This window comes from Schistocerca cancellata, chromosome 1 (genome assembly GCF_023864275.1).
Source record: "Schistocerca cancellata isolate TAMUIC-IGC-003103 chromosome 1, iqSchCanc2.1, whole genome shotgun sequence".
Classification (NCBI taxonomy): domain Eukaryota; kingdom Metazoa; phylum Arthropoda; class Insecta; order Orthoptera; family Acrididae; genus Schistocerca; species Schistocerca cancellata.
Window position 1 is genome coordinate 71,093,604 of NC_064626.1, and position 21,917 is coordinate 71,115,520.

Genomic DNA, 21,917 nt, shown 5'->3' on the forward strand with positions numbered 1-21,917 from the left:
CATGCAGATGAGATGTACTGCTTCAGCTGTTCAATTGTTTCTGGATTCTGACGGTACACCTGGTCTTTCAAGTGTTCACACAGAAAGAAGTCACAGGGGTTCATGTCTGGCGAATAGGGAGGCCAATCCACGCCGCCTCCTGTATGTTTCGGATAGCCCAAAGCAATCACACGATCATCGAAATATTCATTCAGGAAATTGAAGACGTCGGTCGTGCGATGTGGCCGGGCACCATCTTGCATAAACCACGAGGTGTTCGCAGTGTCGTCTAAGGCAGTTTGTACCACCACAAATTCACGAAGAATGTCCAGATAGCGTGATGCAGTAATCGTTTCGGATCTGAAAAATGAGCCAATGATTCCTTTGGAAGAAATGGCGGCCCAGACCAGTACTTTTTGAGGATGCAGGGACGATGGGACTGCAACATGGGGCTTTTCGGTTCCCCATATGCGCCAGTTCTGTTTATTGACGAAGCCGTCCAGGTAAAAATAAGCTTCGTCAATAAACCAAATGCTGCCCACATGCATATCGCCATCATCAATCCTGTGCACTATATCGTTAGCGAATGTCTCTCGTGCAGCAATGGTAGCAGCGCTGAGGGGTTGCCGCGTTTGAATTTTGTATGGATAGAGGTGTAAACTCTGGCGCATGAGACGATACGTGGACGTTGGCGTCATTTGGACCGCAGCTGCAACACGGCGAACGGAAACCCGAGGCCGCTGTCGGATCACCTGCTGCACTAGCTGCGCGTTCCCCTCTGTGGTTGCCGTACGCGGTCGCCCTACCTTTCCAGCACGGTCATCCATCACGTTCGCAGTCCGTTGAAATTTTTCAAACAGATCCTTTATTGTATCGCTTTTTGGTCCTTTGGTTACATTAAACCTCCGTTGAAAACTTCGTCTTGTTGCAACAACACTGTGTTCTAGGCGGTGGAATTCCAACACCAGAAAAATCCTCTGTTCTAAGGAATAAACCATGTTGTCTACAGCACACTTGCACGTTGTGAACAGCACACGCTTACAGCAGAAAGACGATGTACAGAATGGCGCACCCACAGACTGCGTTGTCTTCTATATCTTTCACATCACTTGCAACTCTATCTGTTATTGAAAATTGTAACTGCTGTAATTTTGAAAGTTTGTCCGCCTGAAAATGTACTGTTGTCCCAAGCATATTGCAACAAACGGTGTATTTCTATCGCTGCTCGTTTAGTTTTTATTGCCGTTTCAAATATACCGGTCATTTTTGAAACACCCTGTAGGAAGCGATACCGTTCGGGTCTAGAGAACCGAAGCGCTGTTGTCGGTTTGTGTCGGGCAAGCCAATCAAAAGCAAGCGGCCCCGCATGCGCACTGCAGCGCCACGAACACAAAGCGACTAGCAGACGACACAGGCGCGGTATTCTTCCAAGTACCGAAAAGATACCGTATTTGACCGTATTCTGCAGATTGTCGTAAATGCCGCATTATGTCATCTTCTTCTCATTCACACTGACATCGTGTTTTGGAGTTTACTTTTCGGAAAATGAGCTCGAAAAATTGGTTCTGAGAGTTTCAACGAATAAGAAGATAAACAGAATGTGGTTATAACTCGCTGCAAGAGATCCAAATGATAAGGTAGCCCACTTCCCTATATCATATGTCAACGATTTGGGTATTAAAACAAAATTGAAAAATCGCAATTTCAAGCTCCTGCAGTTCGTCCAAGTTTATAACAAGCTTCTCACGAATGAAAATGTTTCATATATGGTGCTAATGTTTCAAAAATATTACGGCGGAGATCTTTCATCTCTGTCTACTGTTGTTGAGGATCCGACCGCAGATAAATACTTGTGACAAGCAAGATTATGAAGAAGACTGCTGCTATTTACATTCCCAGTATTTTAAGTTGTCGTTGCCGTGCGGGATTACCCGAGCGGTCTTAGGCGCTGCAGTCATGGGCTGTGCGGCTGGTCCCGGCGGAGGTTCGAGTCCTCCCTCGGGCTTGGGTGTGTTTGTTTATCCTTAGGAAAATTTAGGTTAAGTAGTGTGTAAGCTTAGGGACTGATGAACTTAGTAGTTAAGTCCCATAAGATTTCACACACACTTTAACACACTGTCTTCTTACATTCCTGTCGAACTGCATACTCGGAAATCGCTACATATTCCGAAAGAATGGTCAATTATTTCTGACACGAAAAAAATATAAAGTCACTCTCGGTTGTTTCATTCACATCAATTTCATATTTCGATTTTTAAACACATAGAAATCACGAAATCATTACTGAGGAAGTGCGCTCTTACACGTAAGTAATAACAAATATTGCAGAAAATCTTCACTTACGCGAATAACATTGTCTTATAATGTGTTGCATATATGAAGAGCGAAAAAATATTTTGTACCCCATCCGTGCTCGAAGCCGTGGCGTTTCGTATCGTATTCACACGCGCTAACCATTTGGCAACGCCTAACAACAGACAGGCAATGCTCAATTCTTGTAGTATTGTGTAGAGGAACGTAGGCTGACTTCGTTGCCAAACGGTGATGCTTAAGTCATAAATGAGTGATAATTTGGAAGGTTCCCAATATCAGGCTTCCCATAATTGCTTTCCATTGTTACTTGAAAGTTGTAAACACGTTTCGATAACTACTAACTAACCCATTTGTGGGAAAAAGTACACAAAGGCACTAGTAATGTCAGTTCACACTCATGTAATATACGTAAGCAGAGCCGACGTCTTGATATTTAATGATGTTTAAATTCTTACTTGCATAAAAATAACACGTATTTTAAGAGAATATTGACCGAAAACTTTTTTTCTATTTTTTTTTATGGGAGAGTGGGATTTAATCGTTCACAGTAACAACCTAACGTAACCATATTTATAAGAAAGGAAAATAGTCTATTACGAACTCACTTTCCAACTGGATGCGTCCTCTGGTCATTCTTTAGTAACATAATCACTAAATCCAAACTTAAAACCGCTTAATATGTTTAAAATAACAAATTATAGGTGCCAATAAACCACAGCTCACCGATCGACAGGGGCAGACCGAAATCCAAAACCTCTCGGTACAATTGTGTGCAAAATCGGTGGGAGGACCGTTCGGTAACAAGTCTCAGAAGTTTACTGAATAGGATATTTTGATAAAGAACCGAAAATGGCGTCACTACCGAGACTAACGTGCTACACCGGTCGGTATAAACGATACAGAATAGGGCCTCTGAAGCGCCTAGAACCGCTCGGCCATAGCGGCCGGCCTGTCTACTAGGCAACAGAACACATACTGAACCAAGATGACTGAAATGATAATCATTTCTGCAAAACATACTGATGTACATGTCCTATGCGTATGAACCTCCTATCTCTAGTTGTTCGAAGTGTTCTGTTTTTCCTGAACACGAGTGTACAAATATTCACTGGCTTCGTTCTGTGTTATGTATGATCTTCGAAATTAAAAAAATATCTGTTCTTGCGTCTAACAGTTAAGAAAGGCTTTTCTTTTAGTGCAAATAACAGCATAAATTTAACTTGCAGTCACATCAATCATACAAACTATAATTGTGTACGCTAAGAGTTTACCGCTTTCGGTTGCGCTAGCAACCAGCTTTACATCATAAAATATCGTTAAAATGTGCAAACACAGAAGATAACGTGAGGAAGATAGGGACTACAAAGGGAGAGAAGCAGAGCGTGGCTTTGTCGCTGTTTCCATTTGCCTCCATACCGAGTGATTCCCCCGCTGTAATCGGCTATTTCGATGCATGCGTAATTGAATCCGCGCAGCTGAGACTGGCAACGATCCACCAGGCGACGTTTGCTGCTGTCGTGGGTTCCCTTTTGCGTTATTAAACTCCCACACTCAGTCTCTGGGGTCAGCTGACGGTACAAAGGCGAACTTTCCGCGTGCTGCGCCATCATTCCGTCCTGAAGCGGCGAGGATGTGGTTGCGAGTGCTGTCGCTGTTTCTCGTCCTCCAAGCTGCGGTGTTTGCGATGGAGCCCCCTGTCAACTCCACCACTCTCAGAAGGGCCCACGGGTGGACGTTCCGGACTGTGTGGCGCAAGGCCATCGTATTGCCTGACAGGTGCGAAGACGGGACAACTTACGTCAATGGATCCTGTGTGAAGACGGTTCAGCTGAGTCCGGTAAGTACCGCCCTGTGTTTACAATCTGCGTGGACTGTCTTATGATTCAGAATCACGCGAACAGGGTATTTCACCGACTTAGGGGGCTTATAAAAAAAGCTATACACCAAAACCTCCCGTTCGAAGCAGATAGTAACTTACATACTTCTAGTCGAAGCTGTGAAACATTTTTCATAAGTAATAAAAAAAGGCACTCCGTCTTCAGGCCATGAGCGGCCTACAGGGACCATCCGACCGCCGTGTCATCCTCGGTGGAGGATGCGGTTAAGAGGGGCGCGGGTTCAGCACACGGCTCTCGCGGTCGTAAGGTGGTATTCTTGACCGAAGCCGCTACTATTCGGTCGAGTAGCTCCTCAATTGACATCACGAGGCTGAGTGCACCCCGAAAGAATAGCAACAGCGGATGGCGGCCTGCACGGGATTAGCCGAGCGGTCTGGGACGCTGCTGTCATGGACTATGCGGCTGGTCCCGGTGGAGGTTCGAGTCCTCCCTCGGGCATGGGTGTGTGTGTTTGTCCGTAGGATAATTTAGGTTAAGTAGTGTGTAAGCTTAGGGACTGATGACCTTAGCAGTTAAGTCCCTTAAGATTTCGCACACACACACACGCATGGCGGCCTGGATGGTCACCCATCCAAGTGCCGACCACGCCCGACAGCGCTTAACTTCGGTGATCTCATGGGAACCGGTGTATCCACTGCGTCAAGGCCGTTGTTGCAAGTGATAAGGGAAAACAATTTTGATTATCCTCCTGTTGCTTAAATATGACTTAGTGGTTTCTGTACAAGTTCCCTTGGCATTACTCAGGGTGGGACACGAGGTGGTGAACTGTCTCATGCATGATCTTATAGGAAACAAATTTCACATAATGTATTCTTGTAATTTTTTCATCTTTGAAGTTTGCTGTGTGTTGCTTCATAAATTTTCAATCCTGACAAGAACTTCCTTTTTTTTCTTTTTGAGGAATTTATTGCAATTTTGGTGTCAAGTTGAATTTGCCGGAGTACGTCAAGAAATGTTATGTAACTGGGCTACAGGAGTACAGCTAGGTATTGCGCTTGCTGTGGCACCTATCGCAAGCATTGATCGTTTCTCTCTATTCCAGTTTAGTTCTGTCCACGTGGATGGAAGAAACAGTGCGTTTTTGCCTATATAATTACCTCCACTGCGCAAAAAACGTTGAAGGATCACTTTTTCAAAACCCTTTAACTGCTCCCATTGCAATGTAGAATTTTGAAATTTGGCTCAAACTCTGAAAACATTATTGACGGAGACAATTTCAGACATAGATTACGACATTCAGCAGCTTCTTTTCGTTCAACAAAGAAAAAAGCCATTGGATTAAATTGTCCATTGACAAGCTCATGAGTCGTAAATAGCCCAAAAAAGCTTTGTGTAACACCTCAAAGTTCTATCAGTATAAATTGTGTCACACTAAGTATTTAGAAGTTTTCATCTTCATAGAATATTACAACTTTTTGTCAGCATCATTATGTAGCATCAAACCCGCCCCTGGTGCAGCTTCCACACTGGTGAGCAACTTATGGGAAACATGGACCCTGCGCCCTTGAAATAAGAGTTCATTAGAAACTGATGGTTCAGATGGCTCTGAGTACTATGGGTCTTAACATCTGAGGTCATCAGTCCCCTAGACTTAGAACTACTTAAACCTAACCTAAGAACATCACACACATAAATGCCGGAGGCAGGATTCGAACCTGCGACCGTAGTAGTAGCGCGGTTCCGGACTGCAGCACCTAGAACCGCTCGGCCACAGCGTCAGCTCATTAGAAACGGAAAGAGTGTCTCAACAGACAAGCGTATCTGCTCCGCTTGCAATTAAGCAATCTTCTCCGCACTCAGCATTTCATGAGTATTTTGGATAATGATCACACCAGGTGGAACGTTATAGGCGCCCAGGGAACTGACACCGTCAACCTACAGGGCTGTCTATAAATCTTAAAAAGTTAGAAGGGGTTGAGAGATCTCTTCTGAACTCCACGTTGCAAGGCATCCCAGACATGCTCTGTAATGTTCAAGTCTGGGGAGTTTGGTGGTCAGTGGAAGTGTTTAAACTCAGAAGAATGTTCTTGGAACTACTCTATAGCAATTCTGACCGTGCGGGGTGTCATATTGTCCTACTGGAGTTGCCCAAGTCCGTCGGAATACACATTGGACATAAACGGATGCAGATGATCAGACAGGTTGCTTACGTTAGTGTCACCTGTCAGAGTCGTATCTAGACGTATCAGGGGTTCCGTATCACACTACTGCACACGGCCCTCACAGATACAGAGCCTCCACCAGCTTGAACAGTCCCCTGCTGACGTGCAGGGTCCACGGATTCATGAGGTGGTCTTCATACCCATACACATCCATCTGTTTATATAGTTTGAAACGAGATTCGACCGACCAGGCAACATGCTTCCAGTCATTAACAGCCTAATGTCGGTGTTTACGGGCCCAAGCTAGGTGTAAAACTTTGTGTGGTGCAGTCATCAAGGGTATGCGAGTGGGCCTTCGACTGCGAAAGCCCATATCGATGATGTTTTTTGAATGCTTTACACGCTGACTCTTGTTGATTGCCCAGCATTGCCGTCTGTAGCAATTTGCGGAAGGGTTGCGTGTCTGTCATGATAAACGTTTCTCTTCAGTCACGGTTTGTTCCGTTCTTGCAGGATCTTTCTCTGGCCGCAACAGTGTTGGAGATGTTGATGTTTTACCAAATTCCTGATATTCGCGGTACAGTCGTGACGTAGTCGCACAGGAAAACCCCCACTTCATCGATACCTCAGAGATGCTGTGGGCCATCTCTCGTGCGCCGACTGCAACACCACGTTCAAACTCACTTAACTCTTGATAATGTGCCCAGGCCCCCACAACCGCACGAGTGATCGACTGTGAAGAGCGGACAAATGGAACAGCCGGCCGGCGGCCATTAGAGTGGTAAACTGACGCGCGGAGTTCGAATGTTTATACATCGCAATTTGGTTATAAAATGCCTTAGGTTACAATGCCTTAGATCACAAACATAAAGCCTCATTTAAATACGTTAGTACAATACACTTTTTAATTTTTTAACAAACAGCAACTAGTCACTGTTTATGAATTTATCTTACGTTCTACATGGAATCTGCCGTAGCTAAAAGTTATGTACTGGACCCCTAGCATTTTTCGTAGTTCATTTACGATAGATGTACGCAAAATGCATCAAAATACTCGAAGATTTGCCCACTATATTAATAGATACTTTCTGACTCCAGTATTCGTCACCGTGCCGAAAGGTTCTTGCGTAATATTTGTTTAATTTATAGTATATGGGACTAAAAATTTTTTTCATCCTTTTTTTCAGAATTAGAAGAACTGAAGATACTTGGGCTGGAGGGCTGTATCCTTCTCGGAGTGCGGTGCACCCGTCACAACTGTGTGATTTGTCGCTGGATTTAAGAAAACGTCATGTGGACACAAATACTACACAAAAAAGACTGTGAGACATTATACTACGAACGACAATATTTTTGTGAAATGTAAAATAAAATCCTAACTCTCCATCTCCCGAGAAAGAAGAGAAACATCACCTACCACAGAGTTGAATACTCCTAAATTGCAGAATCTTCGATGAAATGTTTGCTGTTCACTTATATAAAAATAAAGAAATTTCGTAAATAAAAGAACTAACCATCATTTTCATTATAAATAATGTAGAGATACCAACAGTATTCAGAAAGAGAAACATCAATAAAGTCTGAACATTATGCATAGCCTTTGAACATAAATTTATGAACGTAGTGACATCGGATTTACGTACTGGTTCTGTATTGTTCATGGCATGCAGAAGTTGACAGCTGATACTCAAGGACTGCTACCACGAGCTAACAGTGCACTACCTTGTACATTATTTAGGAATTTGTTAGTGCTCCACATTCACCCACACTTTTAACTGGTTTGATGTCGTTATCAACTTGTTTGCATCTTACATATGCAGATGTCAAACTTATCACATTTGTACTTTAACAGCCTACAAGTGAAAAACTCAAAACATGAAATTACGCACTCTATAATTAAAAATATGAAAGCCAAGATGAGTTGATATTTGCTTTAACCCATTTATCAGTCATAATATAGAACTCATCAATTTCGTACTCATTAGGAGCTTAGTTTCAGGTAATGAATACCAGGAGTGAGGACATGCAAGGTGGTTTTAACGCTGAAATTAAAATATTCACACACTGCCAGACCTTAAAAAAGCAACATGAGCAAGCATCCCTGATAACAAAATTTTATTTATTTTGCATATATATTTCCCTAGGAAGGACACATTATATAATTTGTAGGTAATTTGGGAGTGTATAGCATGCGAACTTTAGTACACAGAGCTACCACGGCTACGTCTCCAGCTTGGCAGAGCATCGAGATTAATTGAGCCTGGATCACAGATGCTGGTACGTCGCCGAATGCTGGAACTACTTTGTTCCGCAGCGTATGACTTGCAGTGGCTGGAGAAAGCTGGTGTTCCAGTGTCTCAGCAACTAATCACGAGATGTTTCCTGTGGATGGGAAATCTGGATAAAGTGCTATCCATGGTTGAGGTTGGGCTGAAGAGCTAATCATCTGCGTATCCACCTATCTAGTATCTGCATTGCAGACTGACATTTGCTGCGTGCCTCTTTCATGGTGTTGCCATTTTAATTTGTAGTAGCGTATTTCGTATCGTACACCGAATCTTCGGAGATGAGTTACTTTATTTTGCAACCAGCGTAATGTGTATAAGTTCGTATACTTTCACGGCCATATCATTTTGAATAAAATAGTTTTGGGTACTAGGGAGGGTCACTGTAAAACACTAAAGCAAACAAATTGCCGAAGTTTGTACCGACATGCTGCGGTTCTCTTCACGACGACTGAGTAGCAAGTCGGTCGAAATGAGGGAAGTTTAGTTGCTTTAGTGTTTTACAGTGAAGCTGTCTAATACCCAAAATTATTTCATTCCGCGTCATGAGCGTTTGGTGCACATTTCTTAGCAAAGAGAAGCTTAATTATGTCTTTCAGTTTGTTTAAAAATATGACAAAAAAGCGATTTTTGCAAGTTTTTCTATAATGTGCAAGGTTTGAAAAACATAAATTACACATGACGCTACTGATAGCTTCCATTAGCTTAGAAGTACTGAAAGGTATGTGCTAAGGTCTGATCACGGTAGCTCCAGAATATAGTCGGTAATTGCCAAACTCAAGGTGGAACGAGTATAATATCTTTCAGTAGGAGGTTCTTTGATGGTTAAGAGAGCCCGGCGTGTGCAGTAAAAAACCGAGGAGTCGCAGGTAGGTGCCCGGAGAAAGCAGACGTGTGGTGACAGTTGTAAGGTAGGTCGCGCTCGCTGCCCCAGACCAAACCTTAGCACGTAAATGAGAGAAGATATATAATGATATCAAATTGGTTTTGTTAGATAATATTCAGAGTGACGATTTGTATGTCCAAAGTTTTGACACAGTAATCTTTTGGTAAAATTTTTTGTAAGAGTGTTTCGGGCTACAGTAGGTTTTGCGTATGACTTAAAATTTTAACAAGATATATCTTGAGATAAACATTGCGTTTAAATCTAACAGCCTGAATCATAATCCAAATCCTTTGCTTAAATTGAATATGAAAATGAGTAGTAGAGTAAAGCTACCCACCAATGAAAGAACCAAGTAAACATCTGGGCCAAAAGTTAATTTTCCAGTACCATCTTAATGCCATTGCACAAACGGCATTATTCTCTTAAATTTTATTGCTGAGTCAGATGCATGCTGCATTTCTGGCAAAATGGAGGAGTGCAAGAAACAAGTTCACAGACGCAGTCAGATGCAGGTTTGCTGAATAATTAATTTAGAACAATCTCATCAATGATACTTTCACTTGGCGACACCCTCTGTGGTGACGTTCTTGGATATATTTTCTGTAACTGTGGACTTCGTTTTCGAGCATTCTTTTCGCCACCACTGTTTCAGCTGCACGCTGCATTGCTAGTTGCGTAATATAGCGTTTGATGCTACGCTTGTGTATATTTATTTTTTAGCTCTGCTTCTGATTATACTGATTTTATGTGTCTATTTTAAATATTTTACCTTTTGTGTATAAAATATCGTCATGTGAATTATAACCATTTTGAGATTCTGTCAGCCATATTGTCTCCCTCAAGACGTCCAAAACAAAGTACAATTAATCAGTTCCTTAAAATCGCGTAAGCAACAACAACCGGACAATGACCTAGTTTTGTCAGCTAACCCTCCTACTTCACAAAGTGATCAGGAATTTGATAATAATGCTGCGGCAAGTAATGACGCCACAGAGCCACAAAATTCCGCATCGGTTCCTCTTCTGCCTTCGGGTTCTCAGAATGCAATAAGCCAATTAGAAACAGTTTCCCATGACTCGTTCATGTTAATTCAACCTTCACAAAGCCATGTGGTTGATTCCGACAGCCAATTTCTCTTGCAGTATTCTTCCACAGACAGAGAAATTGTTTCATCTGAGAATTCTCAAACAGTTTTTAGCAACCCTCCCCATCAATATGAGTTGCAACACCCAAATCCCGAGGTGACATCCCCAGCGCTAGCTGAAGATAAATTAGATTGTTTTCTTCGACTACTGAGCGAACGTGATGCTAAACGTGATGAACAATTTGCTCAATACCGTGCGGAGAATGCAAAGCGTGATGAACAGAACGCAAAACGTGACGAATACCTCACAGGTATCGTTCAGAAATTAACCCAAACTATCGGCACATCTAAAGAAGTAACTGACAATAAATTAAAGGATATCACTGAAACGCATAAGCGCGACGTTACTGACCTTAGGGACAGAATCAATGCAGTACTTCCACCAGAATCTATTGAAAAGTTGCAACAAACTTCCGCTGCTCATTCTGAGCACATACAGGCCTTAGAATCATGTATCGAATCCCTGACATTTGACGTCACTCAACATAAAACAAAGGTCAGTGAACAGGGTGAGCAATTCCACTCAGAATTATAAAACATAACGGAAAGAGTAGGCGCTTTGGGAACTCATGCAGAAAATGAATTAGATCAGTCAGCCCCAGTTCCCTTTTCACAGACAACTGATTACCAAGCTCTGGCTAAATTTAGGGGTAAACAAATTACTATTAACGAACAACAAAAACGAGAACTCAACTCAATTCATAGTAAACTTTCCAATATTCAGCAACAATTACAGGTCGACAGTGCGCCTCGTAATTTTGTCCCAGAACAGCAGGAAAATCCGTTTGCAAGACCAGCAACAACGGCCCCCATTCTTAACTTGACAGGCTTCATTTGCACGAGATTACACTGTACAAAGTAGTACCTTCCCAGGCAATTTTCCTTTGCCACATGATGCTCATTCTTTTCCACGCCAAGACAATGTAGACTCTTCCTGTCAATCAAGAAATTTAAAACGTTCCGGAATAACCCGAATGATTTACATCCTCTTGATTGGATTCAGCAATTTACATTCGCTTTTCCTCCAAATTGGCCAGTGGCACATCAATTATAACTTGTTTGCAGTTACTTGGAAGGCGAACCTGCAACGCGAATGAAATACATTGCACGGCAATGTTTGTCTTTCCAATCATTCCAACAACAATTTCTTGATGCTTACTGGAATCCGACATCACAGCGTGCTGTGAAAGATCAGTTGCTAAATATGCCACCCTTTTATAATTCACAATTTGGCACTTTAACACAATATTTTGACCACATGATTCAACAGAATCAGCATTTAACTGAACCTTACAGCCGTTCCGGTCTCATTCAGCTTTGTATTTCAAAATTACCTACATCATTGAGAGTTCCGTTGCTGACAGGAAATCGCAGAGAAAACTTGAACACTTTTCGTGATGTTTTACAGCTTCTTGAACTGGTCGAAACACACAATCCACGATCTAGTCAACACACTTTCCCGGAATCACAAAAGAATAGAGACAACCGTTTCCGTAATAACGGCAGGCAGTTTCCGAATAATAGACCTCAATATGGAAATTCAGGATGCTTTCTTCCACAATCCCAGTATCAGCAGAATGTTGTGAATGCCTACGCATCCAGGAATCAAAATTATCATCCCCTTCCATCAATGTCGTTCCGCAATAGTCAATATGCCATTACCATACAAAATAATCGGCGGTACAGTAACAACCAGAGAAACTGGGAGAATCAGTGGAATAATTCCAACACTTCTTTTGTACAAAGAAGCCAAATGTGGCACTATAATCGCCATCAACCATACAGAACCAATGATTACTACCAACGCCGACAAACCTTTGATCGCCCACACACTCATCAGTACAGTCAGCAGAATTTTCCAAATCGTAATGATGAAGAATGTCATAACTTGGTGAAAAATAAAACTTTGTTATTGGTAGATCTTCCACAACGGAAAAGAGATTTACCTTGTTAACGGGTACTTCTAATTAAGATAAATGAGAAGGGAGAAATAATTCGTTATAAGGCAAGATAGTGGTTAAAGGATATGTTCAAAGATTAGATGCTGATTTTAATTATATCTGCTCACCAGTTATGAGGTACAACTCGGTTCGTTACCTGTTTGCTTTGGCTGCTGAATATAACCTAGACGTGGATCACCTGGATGCAGTAAGTTATCTCTCCTGGGTGACACTGACACCGAGATTGATACGTCACCACCAGACAAGTCCGATGAAGACGCCAAGGTATGTTAGTTACATACGTCGCTGTATAGTCAAGAACTGATCCTCGTATATACTGTCACGTAGGAGAAGGTGTAATTACATGAATTACGAACACTAACTTCCCTTAACATTTGAAGAAGGTTTATTCATCACTTGCACATACAAGAGCGCCGAGAGAACTGCCCTCGGCCAGAACACGTACAGTATACAAACAGCTACAGAACATTCCAGTAGAATGATTCTTGACATTTGTGGATACTTCTAGAATGTACTCGAACCGAGTATAGAAATTAAAATTGTACAGTCCACTTGAGTTTTGAACTCACGATCCTCCATGCAACAGTTTATTATCATAACCACTAAACCACGGTGCTACTTTTTTTTCTTTTTTTTTAATATACTTATTTGAAATTAGTCACACATCTCGATGCTTAACTTCAGAAAGTTGCAAAGAAAAGTATTCGGATTATTAGAATATTGTCAGATACACTGAAAAAAATATCGAGTGAATAAAAGGTACTACAAAAACTCGAACACAGACAAGCAGTTTGGTAGCCTAATGCTTTGACTGCTTTTTTTTAGCAGACGCTCTATCCACCTTTTTTCTTTTTTATTTCTTATTTTTTTAATTTTTTAAATCTAACAGGGAGCAGAGTGGGCAGAGGTCGTAGTTGGAGGCCTGGCCACGGTGTCCCCGTCTCCTGACAGGATAAGGGAGAGGCAGCGGGAAGAAACATTGTACAATTATGTAATTTTTTTATTAGTAACAATAATATTTTATTTATTCATTTAAATTTAATGCCCCAAAAGAAAAATCATATACGAAAAAGAAGGGAAAGAAATATAGGGACGAAGTGACATCCTCGACACTTCACTGGCAGTAAATCCTATCCCTCGAAACAACGTAAACCTGGGACTCCCCACCGCTTCGGGGGGTTATGAAACATGCTGCCTAGAAAGTTCGCAAAATGCGTTTTATATTTAGAGTGGCGTCGGATGATTTCGTGTTGTTCTAGTAGATAATGCCAATAGTCCATGCCCGATATCAAGGCCCGGGAGAGCACGTAGTGCGATGCGTGTCCTCCAATCCATCGAATTGCCGACGTTTTTTGTGAGGGGAAAAAGACAGCGTCAGGGAAAAATAAAGCGTCCGTCGTGATCGTGGATTCTTCGGAGCGTCGGAGGAGGGCCATGGTGCGTTGCGTCAGCTGCCAAACATCCTTTGCCTCACCGCACTGCAGAGAATGTTCGTCGGTGTCCTGCATGCCACATATAAGGCAGAGTGGGGAATCTACCATGCGAATGTCGTACAATCGTTGGCGGTTGACTGTCTTGCGGTTGATGAATGTATACCATGACGATCTCGCTGCCGTGGTGAAGAGAGGTGTATGGACAGCTCGCCAAATCTGTCGCCAGTCTCGCGTTGGGTATTTAAGTTCGACAACATTGCTGCCATGATGACGCCGCAAGTATCGATATATCTGTGGGGATTCTTGTAGAAGGTATCTGTAACTGACCATAACTAAAATCAACAAAGAATCGCGCGGCGTGAGAAAAAGAGGGCGAAATTGTGCCTACCGCCACCGGCGGTTCAAAGGACGTGGGAAGAAGCACATCCAGGATGGCCGATGTGATGGCGTGTTGCCGTTGGTTCCACGTTCGTAGCGTCGCTCGCAGGTATAGAGCTAGAGCCTTTTTCCGCACATCCGTGAGGTTAAGTCCTCCAGAATGGCGTGGGAGAGTTAAAGTCTCGTATTTGATATTAACCAACATTCCTTGGCTGACATAGTATCCAAAGGCCGCCATTAATCTGTCAGCAATATCATGTGGCATTGGCAGCACCTGTGCCAGGTGCGGCAGTCGCGAGGCCAAGTGAACATTAGTGTAGTCCACCCTTTGGAGCAGGTCGTGCGTCCGGAGTGAATTGTTGCGTATGTGCAGTCGGACGTGCTGGAGGAGACGTAGATGATTGCCGTAGCGATCGGGTGAATAAGACACCTAAGTATCTCAAGATGCCCACCGTCGTAAACGGACTGTGCAGAGCGTCCAGCCCTCGACCGATGTGCATGATCTTGGTTTTATTCATGTTGACCCTGCTTCCCGCAGCTACTCCGTACGTAGTAAGAAGGGTAACCACCTTACTTACTTACTTCGCTCTCCGACAGGACGAGTATCATCAAGTCGTCGGCATATGCACGACACGTGAAGGAGCTCGCACGGAGTCGGACGCCTGTTAGAGTCCGTCTAAGAGTCTGCATCAGTGGTTCGAGCGCTATTGTAAACAGTATCATCGACAAGGGACATCCTTGCCTAACTGAGCTGCAAACAGGAATCGTTCCTACCTCCCTGCCATTGACTCTCACCGTCGAACAACGCCGCGAAGGAGTCGCATGAGGACGGTAATAAAATCCTGTGGTATCGCCATGCGTCGCATGGTCGAGTCAAGGAAATCATGGTTGATCCTGTCAAAGGCACGATCAAAATCCACCGATACGAACACCGCTCGCATGCGACAAGCGTCCGTCAGGGAAATTTCGTCACGGTATTCGCCTAGGATAGAATGTATGTTGCTCCGAACCCCGAGACAAGCCTGGTCTGGTGGTATTGTATTGGATATTACAGTCTTGAGCCTTGCCGCCAACATTCGCGCAAAGATCTTGTAGTCAGTATTGAGCATCGTGAGCGGTCTAAATTGATGGGCGCTGACACTCGCTGTCGATTTCGGTATTGGTGTAAGCAATCCCGCTGTGGACTGCGACGGAACGTCCGTGTCAGGGCTCAATAACTCATTATACATCAATACCAACTGGGACATCATTAAATCCGCAAATGCGCGATAAAATTCGAGTGTCAACCCATCTGGCCCAGGGGATTTATGCACCGCACCCTTCGCGAGTGCGCCCCGGATGTCATCTTCCGTTAGGGGTTCCAATAGCGCCTCTGCATCCGTACCATCCACCTCCGTTTGCATCTGTCGCAAAATTTCTTCTCCTCTCCGATTGTCCGTCGGCGTCCCAGTGATAAGGAGGCGGTAATGCTCCAGAAACTCAGCAGCAATGTCCTGTTGTGACGTCAAGGGCCGACCGTCGTCATCATGGAGCGCTGTGATCAGGGATAGGCGATTACGCGCATGTCCCTTGGACACATGATGCATGCCAATACGTTCTCCATCGACGTTGTCCAAGCACAGAGCACGGACCGAAAGTCCCTCCAGTCGACGTCTCGTGATCGATAAAATGCAGGTCTGAATGCGATGGACTTCCGCTTGACGCTCGGGCGATGGGGCCTTGGAGGACAGGTCGCGGAGCACCATGTAGTAATAATCAAGTGTATCTCGGAGCCATGTCGCTTTTTCCTTGCCATACGTTATGAGAGCTCTTCGTATCGCCGGTTTTGCACATTGCAGCCACCATGAAAGAACCGTGCCGTGCAGCGGCAGACGGCGAGTGCATGTCTGCCATGTTTTTTCGATCCGCTGGCGACATTCGAGATCCACCAATAAGGATGAATTAAGTCTCCAGGAACTACGACTCCGCCAGACCCACTGCCGTGGGAGGGCTAACGTGCATAAATATGCAAGGTGATCCGTAAAAGCTGCGGGCCAACGTTCAGCAGCCAACACGTGATGCCGCATTCTGTCAGAAACATCAAGCCGATCCAGCCTGCTCGCCGAGTGGCTAGTAAAGTACGTGTAGCCATCTCGCTGCCCATGGATCTTTTCCCACGTGTCCAGTAGGGCCATGTCCCGGCAGATCGTGTTCAGAGCGTGGCAGGAGCTGAAATTAGGAGTTTGATTCTTCGGTGCGAGTACACAGTTAAAATCTCCCCCTACCAAGATGTGGTCATACCTCCCATGACATAGGGGGGCAATCTCCTCCGAGTAGAATCGTGCACGCGCCTGTCGATTGTCAGATCCGGAGGGTGCATAGATGTTGACGATACGAATGCCGTTCACGGTCATAGCCAAACCCCGAGCCGAAAGAAGGTAATCGAGGTCACACATCGGAATCCCTTCCCTGACTAGTATCGCTGTGCCACGTTCTCCACCTGGAGTCGGCGCTAGATAAGTGTTGTATCCATGAACGTCGGGAAAAGCAGCATTGCAGGTTTCCTGCATCAGCAGAATATCAACGTCTGTGGCGTAAATCATGACCCGGAGAAGTTGCATCTTTGCAAGCGAACGTGCTGTGTTAATGTTCACTGTGCCCACCATATATGCTTTGGCCGTTGTCGTTGTCATGCTCGTGTCATGTCATTGAGAACTCCAAGGGATTTAGTCCACTATTCGCGCTCAGAGGGGTGCCCGCCAACGGGTTGCCCTCCGTTGTTGTCGTTCCGTGGTGTGCATCCTGTAAGTGAGTTGTTATAATTTCGGGGTGGCAATTCCTGTCTGTCTTCGACTGGTTCCGCCCAGTCGCAGTGGTCATCAATCCGAGAAAAGTCCTCTGATGTATTTCGATGTGGCTGCCGGGACATTGGCGTCACTGACTCCTTCGTCGGCAGCGCTGGGTCAGTCGGTGTCAATGAAGAGGGACCATCTGAAAGGCAGGACATCCGGTCACCATCTCACGGAATCCTGTCACCGTCCTCTGAAGGCACGTGTTCCGTGTCAGACAGTTCTTCGGCTAGGATAACTTCCGTGTCCCCTAGGCTAGGGTGGGACGTGTCACCCGAACTATGGCGACGCTTTTTGCGACGCTCCGGCGATCGCTGTTTGCGTGCCCTGCCCTCTGTTGCCTCACTGTGTTCGTCGATCGTTCGTTGGTCCGTTGCCGGCGCCACTTTCCCGACCTCTACTTCCACGCCGCATGTACATGTGACTTTTCGGAGGGTTCCTCCCTCATCTGATGTGACGTGAGTCTAGGGACATTCTTCGAGTCACCTCCATGCTCCCGTAACTCGATCTGCTCTTGCAGAAACACGTCCTTGTCACGCTCCGAACTTGGCAACACCTCCCGGCGGGCCACCGACACGTAGGTCATCGGCAGTTGCGTGGGAACTTCTCGCTGTGACGCTTCTCCATGTGGCAGTTGCACGACGCGGCATTGTATGCACTCCGAGCGGATATGTCCTTCTCCACCACAGTCAGAACAGGTGCGTGGCTGGCCATCGTAGATCACAATAGCTCGAGATCCTCCAATGTATAAATAAGAAGGGATATGTTTAGTAAGGACGATCCGCACCTGTTGGACGCCGTTTAGCACAGGATAGGTGCTAAAACTTGCCCAGCGTTCAGGCGTATGACTAAGTACCGTTCCATATGGTCGCAGCGATTCAGTAACCATCGATTCTGGCACCTCAAACGGCAATTCAAAGATCTGAATGGCCGTCACACCCAATCCTGAAGGAGCTACTGTTACATCGCTGATATGGCCATCGGAGTGTCGAAATTTAAATCCTCTTTGAGCAGCGGAGAGAGTTCTTTCACCGCACCTTCATCAGTAATCCTTACGTACATTGTACTGCTTACAATGGACAGGTGTATTCCATTTATGTCTGCAGCAGGTAAACAAACTTCTTCCCTCAAAACACGCTTTATTTCGAAAGCTTTGAGTCTGGCATATTCGTTGTCGAAAGTAAACTGGATCGTAGTCTTTCGAAAATTGTGTGCCATGGCGATCGAGTCAGACAACAACACGGGCGAGTACCGGCGGTGTCAACACTTCCTCGTCCACGGACGCTCGCGGCCGGGACAACACGTCCGTGCCGCGCCACCGCCGAAAGCAGACTGTGCTACTCAGCTTCTGCCGCAACAGTATTGTTCTGTGGACAAACTGATAGTGTTTTTTGAATGAAATGATCTGCACTGGCTCTAAAATACGTTTATTCAGAGTCACGTTTCGCGTCAATTGTGGAAGAAAAATCTATTTACAAATAATTCTTTACAATAGACCTTAAGAAATCTTCATAATTTTTTAGTTTATTAATTTTTGTACAGGTCACCTGAGGATGCGTCTTCTATTGGCACGAAATCGCTCGTGAATTTAGACGACAATACTTTACATTCAGTACGGATCATTTCATTTAACATAACATCTTCAGTAGTGTTTTATTCCTTACTGTGCTGGAAGACAATATACTCAGTTTTGATAGCTACCAGAGAAACAATCTTGACGCGAAAGAAAACTAAAAGAAAAAATTTTGCATCAAAAATATTGCTGAAGTGAAACAATTTATGGGCATGAAGAAAATTAGAAATCGTGAAACATGTGTGAATAAGCTAGATCAAAAGAAGCTTATTAGTGAAGTACTGAATTTTTTTTTTTGTCGGAGTGCACATCTGTTTGGACTACTATTGAAGTCAAATTTGAAAATTTGATAAAAACCCTAGTGAAAGGAGAGACAACATGCCCCACAGATAGTTGACAGGATGCCTGCTGTATCTTGCACAAGTGAAAGGATCCGTATTTCATACGCTGCAAACATGGAAAGTCAGTACTGCATTGACACACAGAAATAACACTCGCTCGCTGTGAAACGGCTTCTCTGATGTCTTCAGGGAACCAAGGATCTGCGACTGTTTTACTAAAGAATTCTACATGGAAATAACTGGATATTATGATGCAGACTAGGCTAACGATCCTACATACAGGCCGTTTCGGTAAGAGGATGCAAAAATTTAACAGGACATAGAGGATGATCCACTCAACAGTTTGAGGTAGTGAACCCGCGCTCGGTGAAACCAGCTTACGGAGATAATAGAAAAAAACCGCATTACTGTGTACTTTTTTATTGTCATTACTTACAGTTATCTGAAAATACCATCATTCACACAATTAACGTATCATTTGCACTATATCTTACAAAATGTGCTGAAACTAACGCCATCAATCCCAATGCAAGCATGACATCGGCGAACAAAATTCTGACCCACCCTGACAAATATCCCTGGTGTTTTTCGAATCACATGTCAGGCAGATACAATTCTGGCAACTAATTCCATCTTCGTATCCATCTGGGGTCTCATCCACAACTGGCTTTAGATATCCTCAACGGAAATAAGCAAGGGGATTCAGGTCAGGTGACCCAACAGGCCGTGGAATAGGAGTCCCTCGCCAGTCCAGCGACAAGGATATACACCATTGTGGGCATCCACACTCTCATGAATAGCCATGGGCACGTTCTCCAACAACTCAGATAGAACTCTTTGTACGAACCTCTAGATCAGGTGGCCATTCAAACGGCCTGCGTCAGGACTTCTTAATAATCAAGCTCGTCATCCTTGTTTCCTTGCAGGAAATAAAGAACGTACACTTAAATAAATATACAGTACACGTAAACTTGTACACATGTTAATTGTAAATAAGCTGGAAAACAGTAATGATACACAAATCGGAGACAAGTTTACTTCCACATCTACGATCCGAGGTTCCCTACATCAAAATGTTCAGAGGAGCATTTACTATATGGTGTTACATTTTTGCAGGCTATTACCGGAACACTCTGCGTAGGAGTTCATGTACTGCATATGTTTATTTTTTTCAGTTACCAGAAAGCCGGTTTTGCGTGGAATACGTACAAACAGCGAACTGTAGCACTCTGTACGGCCGAGGCGGGATACATGGTGATAGCGTCGGCAGTTCAGGAAGCCATCCAGTTCAATAGCTACAAACTGAGCTCGGTCAACGAGGAAATAACGCACCTGTCATGCACTGCGACAATCAAAGCGCAGTAAAGTTGACATCTACACACTTCCATCATCCGAGGACAAAACATATAGATATTCGTCAGCACTTTCTCAGGTAAAACTTTAAGAGGACAAGAATCAAGTTTTAGTTCATCAAAGTGTGTGACATATTGGCTGACAGTTGGAGTGAAGAAACAGTGTGTATAAACATTTATATTGCGTTAATACACTGCTGGCCAGTAAAACTGCTACACCAAGAAGAAATGCAGATGATAAACGGGTATTCATTGGACAAGTATATTATACTAGAACTGACATGTGATTACATTTTCACGCAGTTTGGGTGCATAGATCCTGACAAATCAGTACCCAGAACAACCACCTCTGGCCGTAATAACGGCCTTGATACGCCTGGGCATTGAGTAAAACAGAGATTGGTTGGCGCGTACAGGTACACCGCCCATGCAGCTTCAACACGATACCACAGTTCATCAAGAGTAGTGACTGGCTTATTGTGACGAGCCAGTTGCTCGATCACCATTGACCAGACGTTTTCAATGGCGGAGAGATCTGGAGAATGTGTTAGCCAGGGCAGCAGTCGAACATTTTCTGTATCCAGAAACGCCCGTACAGAACCTAAAACATGCGGTCGTGCATTAACCTGCTGAAATGTAGGGTTTCGCAGGGATCGAATGAAGGGTAGAGCCACGGGTCGTAACTCATCTGAAATGTAACGTCCACTGTTCAAAGTGCCGTCAATGCGAACAAGAAGTGACCGAGACGTGTAACCAATGGCACCCCATACTATCACGCCGGGTGATGGCGATGACGAATACAAGCTTCCAATGTGCGATCACCACGATGTCGCCAAACACGGATGCACCCATCATGATGCTGTAAGCAGAACCTGGAATCATCCGAAAGAATGACGTTTTGCCATTCGTGCATCCAGGTTCGTCGTTGAGTACACCATCGCAGACACTCCTGTATGTGATGCAGCGTCAAGGGTATCCGCAGCCGTAGTCTCCAAGCTGATAGTCCATGCTGCTGCAAACGTCGTCGAACTGTTCGTGCAGATGCTTGTTGTCTTGCAAAAGTCCCCATCTGTTGACTCAGGGATCGAGACGTGGCTGCACTATCCGTTACAACCTTGCGAATAAGTTGCCTGTCATCTCGATTGCTAATGATACGAGGCCGTTGGGATCCAGCATGGCATTCCGTATTACCCTCCTGAACCCACGGATTCGATATTCTTCTAATCACTGAATCTCGATCAACGCGAGCAGCAATCTCGCGATACGATAAACCGCAATCGCGGTAGGCTACAATCCGACATTCATCAAATTCGAAAACGTGATGGTACGCATTTCTCCTCCTTACACGAGGCATCACAACAACGTTTTAATAGGCAACGCCAGTCAACTACTGTTCGTTTATGAGAAATCGGTTGGAAACTTTCCTCATGTCAGCACGTTGTAG

The 21,917-nt window shown here is 44.4% G+C and overlaps 1 long non-coding RNA gene across 1 annotated transcript in view; it reads left to right on the forward strand.

Moving 5' to 3' along the window:
* Positions 1 to 3,916: 3,916 nt before the first annotated feature.
* Positions 3,917 to 21,917, forward strand: part of LOC126149671 (uncharacterized) — a 72,769-nt gene continuing 54,768 nt past the window's right edge. The window contains exon 1 of the long non-coding RNA XR_007531077.1: positions 3,917 to 4,068. This is a non-coding gene — a long non-coding RNA (uncharacterized LOC126149671). The remainder of the gene's footprint in view (positions 4,069 to 21,917) is intronic.